This window comes from Agelaius phoeniceus, chromosome 1, assembly GCF_051311805.1.
Source record: "Agelaius phoeniceus isolate bAgePho1 chromosome 1, bAgePho1.hap1, whole genome shotgun sequence".
Taxonomy (NCBI): domain Eukaryota; kingdom Metazoa; phylum Chordata; class Aves; order Passeriformes; family Icteridae; genus Agelaius; species Agelaius phoeniceus.
This window is the reverse complement of record NC_135265.1, coordinates 13,008,841-13,022,840: the sequence shown is the minus strand read 5'-3', so window position 1 is coordinate 13,022,840 and position 14,000 is coordinate 13,008,841.

Below are 14,000 nucleotides of genomic sequence, written 5' to 3'. Positions count from 1 at the left end.
CCTTTAAGTCTCATATATTATATGACTCCAAGCTTCACATTTCTCTAATCCTCTTTCTTTTTCTGCATTTCATTTTTGTGATTGATGAAACAACTTCAGTTGCACAAAATATTTATTTCTCTGAGTTTCTCATTTCTAACTTCATATCAGAGAGAAGGTGGTAAGGGAGAAGAAAAGATATGAATGACGTAGAAAGATAAACCAACCAGCAGCCCCTAGAGTGTTCTCATGACATCCACATTTTATTCACTTATCTTTTTATTTTCTAAACAAGGCTTCTTCACTGAAATAGCTGCTCATGTGCCTTTCAGCAGGCAAATGGCCTTGTAGCCAACACACAAAAGCCTAATCACATTTCTCCTCTTGCTCTTTAGTGAGGTCCTGAGTTGAGATAAATGTGATGTGTGGCAGATGGCTGCAGAGCTAACGAAGCCCAGGTCAGGGTGACACTGAGTGAGAGCTGTGACCAGACAAGGTCAGGAGCCTGGCCCCAATTCTGCTAATAGCAGCATGGAGCTCTGCTGCTGCTCTGGCACTGTGGCAAAACTCAGCCCTCAGCTCAGGCACATATGCTGGGAAGAGCTTTCTTCACCTGAGCTCTTTTAATAACCCTCCATCACTATGAAATATCTGACCACTGGGGACTTGCCTGGCAAGTCTAACAAATTAGGGCTGCCTTTACAAGTAAACAGCTATGCCTGCCAGTGATTTCCATCTGTCCAGCACTGCCAGGTTCATTATGAGCATCAGGAGATGGAGTTAAACAGATGGCAGGAAATGTGCTTGGCCCTTGCACTCAGGAGAAGAGGACAAGAGGCAATTGCTTTGCATAACATCCCTTTCCCTTCATTACTTCACATTAGAATATGTAAATAGTCACCCTAGGAGGAATTTAAAAAGCACTTAGCATTGAAATATAAGGGTGCTACATGGATGAAGAGAGAGAAAGGAAGGGATGAAGTTTCCAGTGTTTGCAAACCAGAGTTTGCTTCCCAGCCCCCTCCATCCCCAAAGAGGTTTCAAGGGCTGCTTTTATTTCTGACACACTAAATACAACTACTTCTATATGTGTCTCTCTCATTCTCTTTGCCTGGCTGTCTCCAAAGGCTGCAGGAAGCTGTCAGGCAGCAGCTTGCAGTGCAGGAAGGCCCAAATGTGCATGTGAGACATGTGGAGTGTGCAGCTTCAGCCAGGCAGGCTCTGCTCAAAGTCCTCCTCAAAGCCCTCCTTCTCTTTTATTTTTATTTTTTTTCTTTTTTGTGAGTTGACATTGGAAGTGCAGAAAGCCTGCAAGCTGGTGGGAAAACATCATTAAACACTGCCCCTCACAGGAGTAAAGAAAATCATCCAATTTTCATGTGGAAATTTCAGCATCCTTGGATTAAAGCGGGAACACAAATAAAGCTGCATAGGACTTAAATCTCAAAGTAGGAAACTTATTTCTATACTGTGCCCTGCCAGAGAACTATTAGAGGATGCTAGGTCTTTCTGGGTCTAAACAAAAACAAATAAAACTTAGAAACAAACAGTTGAAATCATTGGACATGAGTGTTTGTGTGGAAGTTAGGCTGTCTGAAAATGGATCCAAACTTTCTGGAAGACTGGCAGTCTTTTTTATGCATTATTATGCTGAATATATTGAGAGCCCCATCTCAGCTGAAGCCTGCAGTTGCTGCTGTAAAACAAGGAAAAAACAGGAAAGAAGCAAGAGGAGAGGGTTAACACACAAGAGGGGTAAACAGCCTGGTTTCAATGGACTGATATCAGCATGAATCTGATAATCTGACCCACCAAGTTATATCTTTTCATCACATATTAAAGGAATAGATTGCATTAAAAAAAAATCAACCAGGAAGACAAGATACAGTGGCAATAGTCTGTCAAGATTTTCCTCTTCATTGAAGAATCTAGAGTTCACATAATGACTGGAAGATGCATGATGCCCAGTAGTATTTAGACACTTAAAAATGCAATCCGGGCAGCTTCTGAGAGGAAGGACACTGCAGAGTAATATCATCAGGTCTGGGATGAGTCCAAGTCATATTTTGAATCCTGAACAAATACTGGAGCATAAAGAGGTCTGTGAATATGATGCACATAAACACACAAGTCAGGAGGGCACCAAGCAGCAGCTGCCAGCACACTTTCTCCAAAAGGGAATTATATACCTCAATCAAATACCCTGTAGTAGCAGTCTAGTGCCCCCTCTGCTCCAGCTGAGAGCAGATGTTCAGAGGCCAGCAAGGAGTGCTGTATTTTAACAGAGTTCTGAGAAAGACTCTCACAGAAGAATAGGAAAAATGTTTCCCACTTGCCAGCTTTCCAATGGCAGACTGCTAGATTTCAGGATGGCTAGCAGCCTGGGCTACCAGATGTTCAAAAATCCCAGACAAAAGACCATGGTGTCAGCAAAGAAGGGGTCTCCTGCACACCAAGGACAAAGCTTGCAGTCCAGGCTTGTCTGCAATACAGGAGGCTTGTCACACGTGTGCACATCTACTGAGAGTCCAAGATATGTCCAAAAATGAGACTCATAAACCCTACTGCCTGTAGACCTGCCAGTTCTGACAGGTCTGAGTCTGGAGGCTGCACACAGAGTGAAAGGCTCCTCTGTGCTTGTGGAGGCAGGAGGTGGCACATCTAACCTTTAAGTCTCAAACCTTCCATGACTTCTCCTTAACAAAATTCATGAAACACAAATATTTTCCCCTCGATCATCTTTATCGCCTTAAATAAAAACCACTCCACATCCTGTCATGAAAACATGGTGTCAGTGTATTTTCCATACAACTTTTCTCCCCTCCTCCTTGATTTCTTCTCTCATCATCCAATTTCCTACTTCTGGCTCAAAGAATTCAGCAAACTGAATTTAATAGGTATGTTTACTATTTTCTTTTTGTTGGCCTCAGTGGTTCACTCTACATTTTTACTTGTAAGAATTTAACTTGTATTTCACTGTCTCTTACCAAACCATATTTCCAGCTTTTGAAGCATTTCTGCCCAACAGCTCAGGTACCCTGCACACCCTTGCTATTAAGAGCACCAGTGAATCCTTTCACATCTTCCTCCTTGCAAGGTTAGACATGGTTTCTGGGGGTCTCTTATCCCACACAGGAATTGCCAGCACACTATATACAGGGATCAACTGATATTCTTGCTTCTAATTAGTGTAAGATTTCTTTGTACCTTCTAGGCCATTCTCTTTTACATAGCCTAGCACCCTGATTAATTTTGGCATATGCTGCTCCCCTTGTCAAACCCAATTATACTGTAGCCCCTGTTACTTAGGGGTTTGACAGCAGTTCATAAAGCAATTTTTATTTGGGATGAGATTAGACTCTCTTGCTCTAGTTTGGAGATGGTGATTGCTTCCCTGCAGCTGCTTTCTGTGCATTTTTTTCCTTATTTTTCTGGCAACACATTGGTGTATGGAGTTATTGGATTTCAGGCTGAAGTGGAAAGGAGTATTTGGACTCATTCTCCAGCCATCCCAGGGGTGTGCTCTGGGTATGTGATCCTAGACAGGGAGGCTGGGAAAAGAGGATATCACCAAAGAAACCATTCTTGTCCTTAGTAAATTGCACCAGTGTTCGCTCCTTGCCCTAAAGATCTGCAGCTTTTCCTCTTCAACTGGGAAAAAAAAAGGATATGAATTTACAGGCTTATTTAGCTGAGCCAGGCTCAGAAAGTGCCTATGCCTATAATTTCAGTGTGAGATCCTGCTGAAATTAGAGTGTGGTCACAATTTGCTTTCTCTGCCACTGCCCCTTTGCCCACTTTCCTCTAGTGACATCTTGTATTTTATCAGGATCTCCTGGCAGGGACATGTCTGTGGACCTCTTTAAAGGTGGGCAGACATACACAGAGATATATACAGACACAGATAAAGTGAACAGCAAGACCAGGGATACAGATGTACAGAAGAGACTGCTTAAAAATCTTTGTAGTGCACCCATCAGACATGCAAACATTGTGTGTGAGGTTTCAACCACACAAAACCCCAAATGAAGCTCCAGTTGGTCAGGCTCTGTGAAACACAGCACATACAATATTTTCTCCAATGGTCTCTTTTTTTAAAAAAGGCAAGGGTTCCCCCAAGTGCTGTATCCTTATTCAGCATCTCCAGCTACAGAAGTTTATTTAGAGTTTGCATTAGTAAAGAATCCAGTCTCTTTTTGCAGGCACTGAACTTTTTCTCCAGTTGAAAAGGAATTGTTTGCTTCAAGGGTCTTGAACAGACAGCAGATTTTGGTTTGCCTTACCAAGGTGTCAGGAGCCTGTGGGATCACCTGAACTGTCTTTGCCCTCCAATTGTCTCTGCAACACTTTATTGAAAAGATCTTACAGTAAAATCCTTTGTCTGCATTTTCTCAGGCTTAATTTTTATTTCTCATTAGGAATTCACTAAGGAAAATGAAAGAAACAAATGCTTGTAGGAGGGACCAGAACACATCTACCCCTTCCTGCAATGAAGGAAACTTTTACAAGGTTCAGGAGGATTTAAAAATTCTGACAACATTTTTGATTTTCAAGTTAAAATAAACTTGAATTTAAACAACAGTGGAATTGATCTTATGTAGCTGGAAGTATTTATTTATTCACATGAAGCTATTTAATATAAGTAAAAATCAAGTACATTGAAAATATAGTTTCCACATATTTTATATCAACTGTGAGCATTGCATTTTGTTCATATAGAAATTTAAAAAAGTATAAATCATGGTTCTTCAGTTGGTCATAGAGAGGCTGCAGCCATATTTTTTTTTCATTTTCCTTGTTCTGCAGCTTTATGGGGCATGTCAACATTGTCCCAACATTCCTTGTCATTAGCAGGCTAAAACACCTTCCATTTCCTGGAGATTAGACACTCCAGAGAGAAGAGGTTTTGCTGTATCCCCTCTGTCTGCTGAGACAGCTGTAATGGCTGCGTGCACCTGTGGCACAACAGCCACCAGCAGCCAGCTAGTATTGTTTATTGTTAATGAGGCATATAATTGCTGCAGTTAATCCAGCTTCTGAGGTTACTAGGTAAAGGGAAGAAAACTGCAGTGAAACTGGATAGGGTTACAGAGTGAGCAGAGTGTCTCCAGCATTTAATTTAGCTCTAACAAGGCAGCTAGTGTTAGATCTCGACTGATTGTTAAAGAGCACTTACTGATGTTAATAACCATAATAATCAACTATAACTGGCATAAATTAATTCAGCATTACAATACAGAAGTAATAAAATGGGTAATCATTATGCTCTTTAAATTATATTAATGTGCACATTCAACCATATCAAATGGTTTAACTGTTAACCAATATAGCAATAGTAAATTAATTTGGAAGAAATGCAATGCAGCAAACAAACCCTAATTGCCATTTAATAAGTATGGTAATTTCTATTTAATTTGGCTACACTGTCCTGTTGAAAGGGAAAAAAACTAAAGTATGTAGAGTTAGGAAAAAATATGTTTAAGTGGTTCAACATGACTAATTGAAAGAAAGCTCTACAGTTCTGTGGTCTCATTTCTCTGTGTTTGGTTCTTTCTATATTAGAGTCTCCTCTGGCCCTCCAAAGTCTGCCTTGCTCCAGATTTGCCTTTGATATTGATCCAGCCAACAAGCAGCTGGCTGTGAGTCCCCAAATGTCTCAATATAATATTGACAGAGTGTGCCCAAGTGTTTTATTAACAGATTAAGGGACAGGAAAAAATACGGACATATCCTATGCATCCCCTCAACCCAGGAATCTCAAAATAGCAGTACAAATCTTTTTATGAAGCTACATTGGAAGGAGGTTAAAATTTTTATATAACTAAATGTATGTGGTACCCAAAGGTCAGGGTGAATAGAAAATGGATTTCAGCCTCCACTAAATCCTAAAGCTGCAACACACTTCTTTTAAAGCTTTGCTGCTGTGCAAATAAACCAGAGGCAGGGAGATATTAATTAAACAGCCAAGGCAAAAAATCTACAGCTGCTCCTGCTGCAGTCCCATAAGGGGTCTAGATGCTGCTAATCCTTTGTATCAGGAAATGCAAAGGTTCCCATTTCAAATCCATGGGATGAGAATCCATTGCAGTCAAGACGTAGGTGGCAATTCTTTGTCTGCACTTTTGTTGTATTTTGTTTTCACATATCGCCACAACACTGTCCTGGCTCTCTCTCCACATTTCAGGGTTTGTATATCAGTGGAGGGAGCAGTTCTTGCAGAGAAGAATAAAGGTCTAGGGTCTAAGATAAGCAGCAAAGCAGGGACAGACCAGGCAAGAAATTGGAGCACAGATCTGTGGATGGGGAGAGAGGAGCAAAATCCTGAGCTTTCTGTCTCTCTATTCCTGCCACCAATGTCAAGCCTGGGATCCCCCTGAACTTTGAACTGGTTGCAGCACTAAATGCAACAACATTGAAGTAATTTAGTATCAGCCCATTAAAGAGTCATGAACTAAACAATGTCCTGCCAAAAGCATTTTCAAAAAGATTGGAATAAACCACCTTGTCTTTACATCTACTGTTTTCAATCAGCTGGAAAAGATGTTTTGAAAAATCTTTTTTGCCCAGAATTCTTAAAATTTCTCGAAATTTGCACTGTGCTGCTTACTGCTGCTAACCCAAGAGATGCTTATGAGATTTGAAGCTGCTGATTGTGACTGGTTTGGGAGCTGAACACCAGACACTTGGCAAAGTGCTTTAGCAGTCAGGTAGTTGTTCCTCTGAGCTTTCCCCAGGAATGAAAATCAGAGGGGATTTTCTTTCAGTCAACAGGACAAGCTGAACAATCAACCATATCTCCTGAGACAGAGGTGGGGGGAAATACATTAAAAAAATCAGTCAGTTCTGGAGACATTCAATCTGCCTCTTTTCTACTGGGGAATTAGAAAGCTGGGATTGTCATTATGTTGTCATTTTACATGTTCAATAAAATACATCTTAATTCCCAGTGTGAGAATCAGTATTCCCATTGGATTCTTCTGATAGGAAGACCTGGCCTTTTTTGAGATGAATCAGATTTTTCTTCAGGAAAATAGCATCATATAATCTTTTAGCATTAAAATGAGTTCATACTACTTTTAAGAGGAAAAATAAGTCTAATACTCTGCCTTTAAATCTCTCATAGTTACTTTGCCTGATGTCAAAGCCAAACACAGCTGCAGTGGAGCAGCTTCTCCTCCTGTGTGTCTGAGTCTGTCCATCAGCACCAGAGCACAGCACACAGACCTGTGGCATGTTGTCAGTGGGGCAAATCTCTCTCACCTTGTGAAGCCATTTTGTTTAATTTATCTTGAACATCTTTCTGCTGTTGTCACTTTCTGCTGGCCCATAGGAAAGGAAGTGGAGCCTCCAGATTGTGATCCACTGAGGGAGTGTCCTCACACACCTGGCCTAAAGCAATTGCTTGAGTTGTCTTCTTAATTGCTGATCACTGACTCTGGGAGGAGCTACCCCATTGCTCCATATGGATTTTTCCTTACAAATCATCCTCCAAAATGACTGAATGTTTCTGTGAGAGGCAGAACCAGGGTGTTTCTGTGAGAGGCAGAACCAGAGTGGCCATAACAAACTGCATCAGAAGGTACAGCAAACAAAAAGGTGGAAAAACTCATAGTTTTAGTCACAAATAATGTCTTTTTTTTTTTTTTTTTTTTTTTTTTTTTTGCCAGGATGGAAGAAAATACTATTTCCAAGAGGTTACTTTTAGCTATAAGCATTTTCCTTCTAGTTTTGCTCATCTAATAATCTCCAAAATGTACTGACAAAGAATTTTTTGAAGTTTTTCTAGTTCAAAACTGCTGAATTTCACTAATACCAATCAGGAAAAACGGAAAGAGAATAAAAAGGGAAAAGAGAGCACCGGTGTGAGAGAGACGCGTTTCATGTGACGTCAGCGCTCCGGCAGATGACATCACGCCCCTTGTCGCGCGCCGGGCGCTATCGGCGGGCGTTGAGCGCCATCTCGTGGCCACTCGCAGTACCGAGATTGGCGTTTCCTACTTCTCTTTCTTTTTTTTTTTCTTTTTCTTTTTTCTTTTTCTCTTTTTCTTTTTCTATTTCTTTTTCTGCTTAGCACAATGCTTGATTCCCCTTTATGAATGCACTTTGGACAGCAATTCTAGTAGGAAAACTGTGCTTTTCTCAGCAGGTAACTTCACACAGTCGCTGTAAAATAGTGCATTTCAAAGACTATGCTCCTATGTACTGTGAAGAAATAGGCTCAAAATATAGCCTGTTATTTTTTTAGAAATAGCTAAAGAGAACATGAGATTCTGACAAGTAATTGCATAAATTATTAAAGGCTCAAGGAATTCACCTTTTTAAAATTTTTTTTGCAACACTTAATATAGACATGACTGTTTTACCTACACAAAAATCTCTGCCACCATTATCCAACAGATCCTGAATTAAGCTGGAATATTTTCTAAACAATATTTTTCTCCATCATTACTGGGACGACTTTTCTCAGAAAACTTCTTTATTTACATGAGAGCTATTAAGTGACTTTAAGAGCAAGAGAAATCTGTAGTAGAGATCAGCTGAGTTAAAACTTTCTTTCTGTGCAAAGGCAACCAGTTTCTGCTGTAGTAACAGAACAGCCCCTGCGTACCCTGGGTACCTCCTGAAGGCGTTTTGTGGACAAATATCTGCTGGTCACCTTTTGCACTTGCATAGCAGAAGCATTTCTTCAGCACCCTTTAAGCTTTGGCAAAGCTTGTGCTACAAGGAATAAACGAATTGTGCATGTAGCAGATTTTGCAGTCTTGCTTGCTTCTCCCTACAATGTGAGTGGCACAGGATTAAACCTTGTGGCCAGGAGCCAGTGGCAGGGAGCATAAATATACATATTTATGGCCTACTATGATCAAGCCTCTCTGAAACCCAAAGGTTAAGAGATGAGCAGTCCTTCGTGGTTGTGGATTATCACTGCTTTCCCTCTCAGCATTTGGGCATGGTCACAGCTGCTGATTCAGAGGGATTACTCTGCTAACATTTCAATAAACTTGGAGCACTGCTGGCAGTTTATAGAGCTGTTTCCTGTGCTATTTCCTGAGAAAAAGAATTCCCCAATCAATACTGTTAATTCCCCATCACAGTTGGGTTGTAACTATCTTGGCAGAGTTTTAAGTACTTTGATATAGTAGTTCTGCATCACACCACACAGAAGAACCTGGCTAGGTAAAAATTTGGGGCTATTTTTCTTCATAAGGCTAGCTTAGAATTAAAGTCAGAAATTAGTATACTTATCAAACATAAGTGATAAAAAGATCCTTCACATCCTATAGAAGCTGAGCAAAATTTAGCAACTACATTTTTTCTTAGCTTATGAGGTTTTGAGATTTGTTCCCTTCTCCTGTGTACCTGCAAACGTTTTTCTTATTTCAGCTTCTGTGAAAAATAATTCTGGTTTTGGATCAGACTGTACATTTTTTATTTTTTCCTTAGGAAAAAAAGAGAACCAAAGTCTCCAATGAAAATGTTTGTAAGAATATTTGCCATTAATCATATCTGCCAAGCCTTATTTCTAAAAGCACTCAAATTATGCTCCTCTTTTCTGTATTTGCAGCCTCTCAGACTTGCATCAGCAAAAGGCCTTGTTGGCCCTAACTCAATACACTTCTGTGCAATCTCTTGCACTTGTAAAACCACATCAGAATCCATAAGTCTCCCCATGTCCTAGCATGTCCTCTGTGCAAAATAAACTAGAGTCTAGGTGGTGCTGAGCATATTAGGCCCTTTTGATGTCTCTTAAGAGACTCTTTCTTAGGAAATTCCCAAAGTTTCCTTTTACACTCCTATCTCTCCATCCATTTTAGTCACCATTAAAACGGAACAAAATCTTGTGAGAAATCTCAGCAGTTTGTGATTTTGTGTCATATATACAGTACAGAACTACAAATCAATAGCATATCTTTTAAAAGACAGTGCTCCAAGCACTATATTTAAATCTGCAAGCACTGATTGAGTGAAATACTAAATCAAAATTATTTCCACTTAGAAAGTCATTTCCACTTAGAGTACTAGCAAATAGAATCAGAAAAACCAATACAAATAAAACTAAAAGGAGTTCTTTTACAGTGCTTATCTTGGAACTAGATTTATTTTTATTGAATATATGCATCCAGTTTGTTTCTGATTGCACAACAGGAAAACATGTAAGTAGATTGTCTAAAATGGTGCAATATGCACATTTCTGCATAGTCCAACCTGATTGCCTGAATGGCAAACTCTAGAGCTATGAGTTATTTAAAGTCATTATTTTCTAACTGATCATATGAAAAAAAAATTATCCTTTCTTCCTTACTGTATAAGAAGATGACTTTTGCCCCTCCATCTTCTCTCAGGAGACCTCACCTGGAGTGCTGTGTCCAGCTCCAGGGCCCTCAGTACAGGAAGGACCTTGACCTGTGGAGACAGTCCAGAGGAGGGCCACAGAGGTGATCAGAGGGATGGATCCCTTCTCCTGTGAAGAAGGGCTGAGAGAGTTGGGGATTGCTCAGCCTGGACGTGAGAAGACTCCAGGGAGACCTTACAGAACCTTCCAGACCTGCAGGAAAGCTGGAGAGGGACTTTTAATGAGGTCATGTGGTGATTGGACAAGGGGGAATGGCTTTAAATTCAAAGAGGGAAAGGATTAGATCAGATAAAAGAAGTTTGCTACAGTGTGGGTGATAAAACACTGGAACAAGCTGCCCAGAGACTCTTGGATGGTCCATCCCTGAAAACATTCATGGTCAGACTGCACTGGGCTCTGTGCAACCTGACCTAGCTGAAGATGCTCCTGTCCATGGCAGAAAGGTTGGACTGGAGGGTCTTTAAAAGATCCCTTCCAATTAAATGATTTTATGATTCTATGATTTTCTAAGTCCATTGATCTTGGATTTAGACTGGGCAATCCTATTTCCAAAACATTTCTTATGCAATTATAGAGCTGAAGCTCTAAAGCCTATAAATTCTCCTAGAGTCAAATACAGAGAATGATGCAAATTTACATCTAGGGATACTTCTGTTAAATCTAGCACACATTAGAAGTGAATTTTAGATACTTAAAATAAAATTTCTTCTAAAGTCTTCCTTGGACTTTAGTCCTCTCTTCCATAAACACTTTTAATTGCTTTAGAATTAAGCCACAAAGAGTAGGGAATGGGCTTTGAAAGCCAAGCTGTTCTCTGTAAATGCACAGCTATCCATTGAAGGGTAGGCCCCAAAACTTTAGCATTGACATGTAGATGTAGATGTCTGAGGAACAGCATGAATGGCCAAGCTTGGAAGCATTAAATATGCACTTTGTCACTTCAGATTATTTCCTCTCTACCAATTAAGGCAATTAGGATAAAGAAAAAATATTACACATTTTATAGGGGACGAAAAAAATGTAAAAGAGACAGCCTCAGGCTTTATCAAGACAGGCTTGTACACATTTATGTCTCTCTTGAGAGGTGTTCCTCTAAGTGTTTCAAGAGCTTTCCAAGAGAGTCCATTAACTCTCCTAACAGCATCTCCAGGTCTGAGGTTCCAGCCTGCAGCTCATGGATCTGGTTCATTTTTAATCTCAGATGATGGACATGATGAATTACCTGCAGTGCAAATGTCCTAAGCTGTGAGCCAAGACCATCTTTGCAGGACAGAGACAAAGACAGACACCCTCCCCATCAGTCACCAATTTTCTCAATTGAGCATACTACTTTGCCTGCTGAGAAGAAATCAGAGCTCTTGGTCACCTCCTCCAGCACTAAAATCTCTCTGTAAACTACCTTGTCACCTTGTGACCTGTAATACTTTCCAAAGAAAGACATTTTGTGCTGGAGAAAGCTGATCACGGTCGCATTTTTGCCAAGATAGGTCCATGTTGCTCATAGAAAACCCCACAGTGTGCCTAATAAACCTGTTAGGTGACACTCAGGACTGAATTGGGGCCACAGTTTAAACACACCACTGGTGCAATCTACCTGCTTCATCCCTGGGCTGATTTCCAGCCCTTCTCACTAGTCCTGCAGGCAGCCTTAGTGCTCCAGGCTGCAGGGATAGGACACCTGTAACAAACACACATACTAAAAAAGCATTTTAGGACTTAACAGAGTTCAAGACAAGTTTTGAGAGCTGAGAAATTTAATATGAGGATATTTATCTTTCAATAAATCTGAAGGAAGTGTTTCTGTGTTTGCTTAGCCCGGTGTTCCCAGAGTATTGGTATGTTCAGAGGAGTCTCTCTGGGAAGCCATCTGGTATGTCAGAGCACAGTATGTACTATCTTTCCTTGTTGCCAAATACATGCATTCAATTAATGATAATCATCTGCTGCTTCTACACAGTGATACTTCTTTCTTCCCTTTTTCCTGAGTAGTCTCATCCAAGCTTTGCATAATCACCTTAGGAAACCTTGGTGCTGAAAATCTGATTTCCTTCCCAGACTGCAGCATTCCGGTGGGGTCTGACAAAGCTCTTGCTTGGAGATGGGGAGGAAGTGGGAACACAATAGCATTGCATTCTCTCACAGGTTCACAGCTGGGCTCCCAGGCAGAGTCAGCAGAAAAAAAATATTACATAGCCTGCAGAAATGTCACCAGGGCTGAGAGGTGCTGATCTAGGAGTAACAACTGCCCTAAGAACAGCTGTTTCATCCCTAGAGATTTAGCATCTCCACCAGGGAAACAGTTTGGCCTATTTTCCTATCATGGAAAAACTTATTTCAGATGCGATTGTGAACAAAGGCAGAACAACTCTTTTAATGCTAAAGCAAATGCACAGAAAAGCCAAATTGGATTCAGGACTGCACCAAGACTGAAATCCTCCCTCAATCTTAATTATACTATGAATCACATAATAAAGGGAAAACAAATAAATTTGAAATGGAAAATAATTACCTAGAAGATATATCATATGCATCTACTTTATCAGCTACCTTATCATTCATATCTTACTAAAGGTAAATTTTGACCTAAGTGGATCTGCATTGGAAAGTAAATTTATATTCCCTATCCTTGGCTGAGATCAGGACAACATCGGGTGAAGGTGTGGGGAGAGTTCAGAGCAGCAGTACCAGACCACAACTGCTCATGACCACACATCAGGAGCCACAGAACACTCCAACACCTATAGAAAAATGCAGGTTTTCAGTAGAAAATTTTGTTGCATTGGTTGCCTTGTTTCAGGGCAGACCAAAAGTTTTCCATGTACAAGCACACAAAATGTGACTTTACACAGACAGACAAAAAAGGAGATGTCTTTAAAAACTGTTGCTGAACTTGAATAAAAAAACATCTGTGTGGAGTTATGGTGGTTCTCTCACTATATAAAAACAGAATGCAGAGGTAAAATCAACTGAATAATTAATATGTCTTGGTGTTGCAAGTTGCCTTAGAGCACTGAGAACTTTTCTTAAGCCAGGTAGCACTGACAGCTCTGGAGTCATCTTCCACCTTTGTCTGTGGTGCCTTTGCTGCTCACTGCATGCTGGATAAATGCTCACACAGGGATTTGCATTTTTACAAACTTCAATTTTCTTAAGGTAACTCTTTACTCCCTCTTGTGGCTCTTTAGAAAAGGATGTTGCTTCTACTTGAAATCCAGCTGAATTATATTTTTCATAGCATATATTTGATGTTAAATAAATAGCTCATAAAGGGTTGTGAGTTCTACCCATTAAATTATATTCCTTTCCAAATATAGACTACAGACAAATTTCTGTCCCAATATATCTACACATATATTTCAGATTTCAGTTTTTATATAAAGTAACTTGAGAAATATTTTGACATAAATTTCCCATCAAGCATAAATGAAAATTGACTGTGTTTAAGGAAAAGCCCAAAATTTCAGGAGTATATGAAATAATCTCCAAATAACACTTTTTTATCAGTGTATAGGCCCAAAGATATGTTTTATATATGGAATTGTATAATCAAGTTTTCAGGATGCAAACACAATGTCTGGTCTGGCCACATGAGGCACAAATTCATTTTTTTTCTTATTGTGTCCCGATTCTGGGTATATACCCCCTAAATGCAGAGGGAATAGAAATG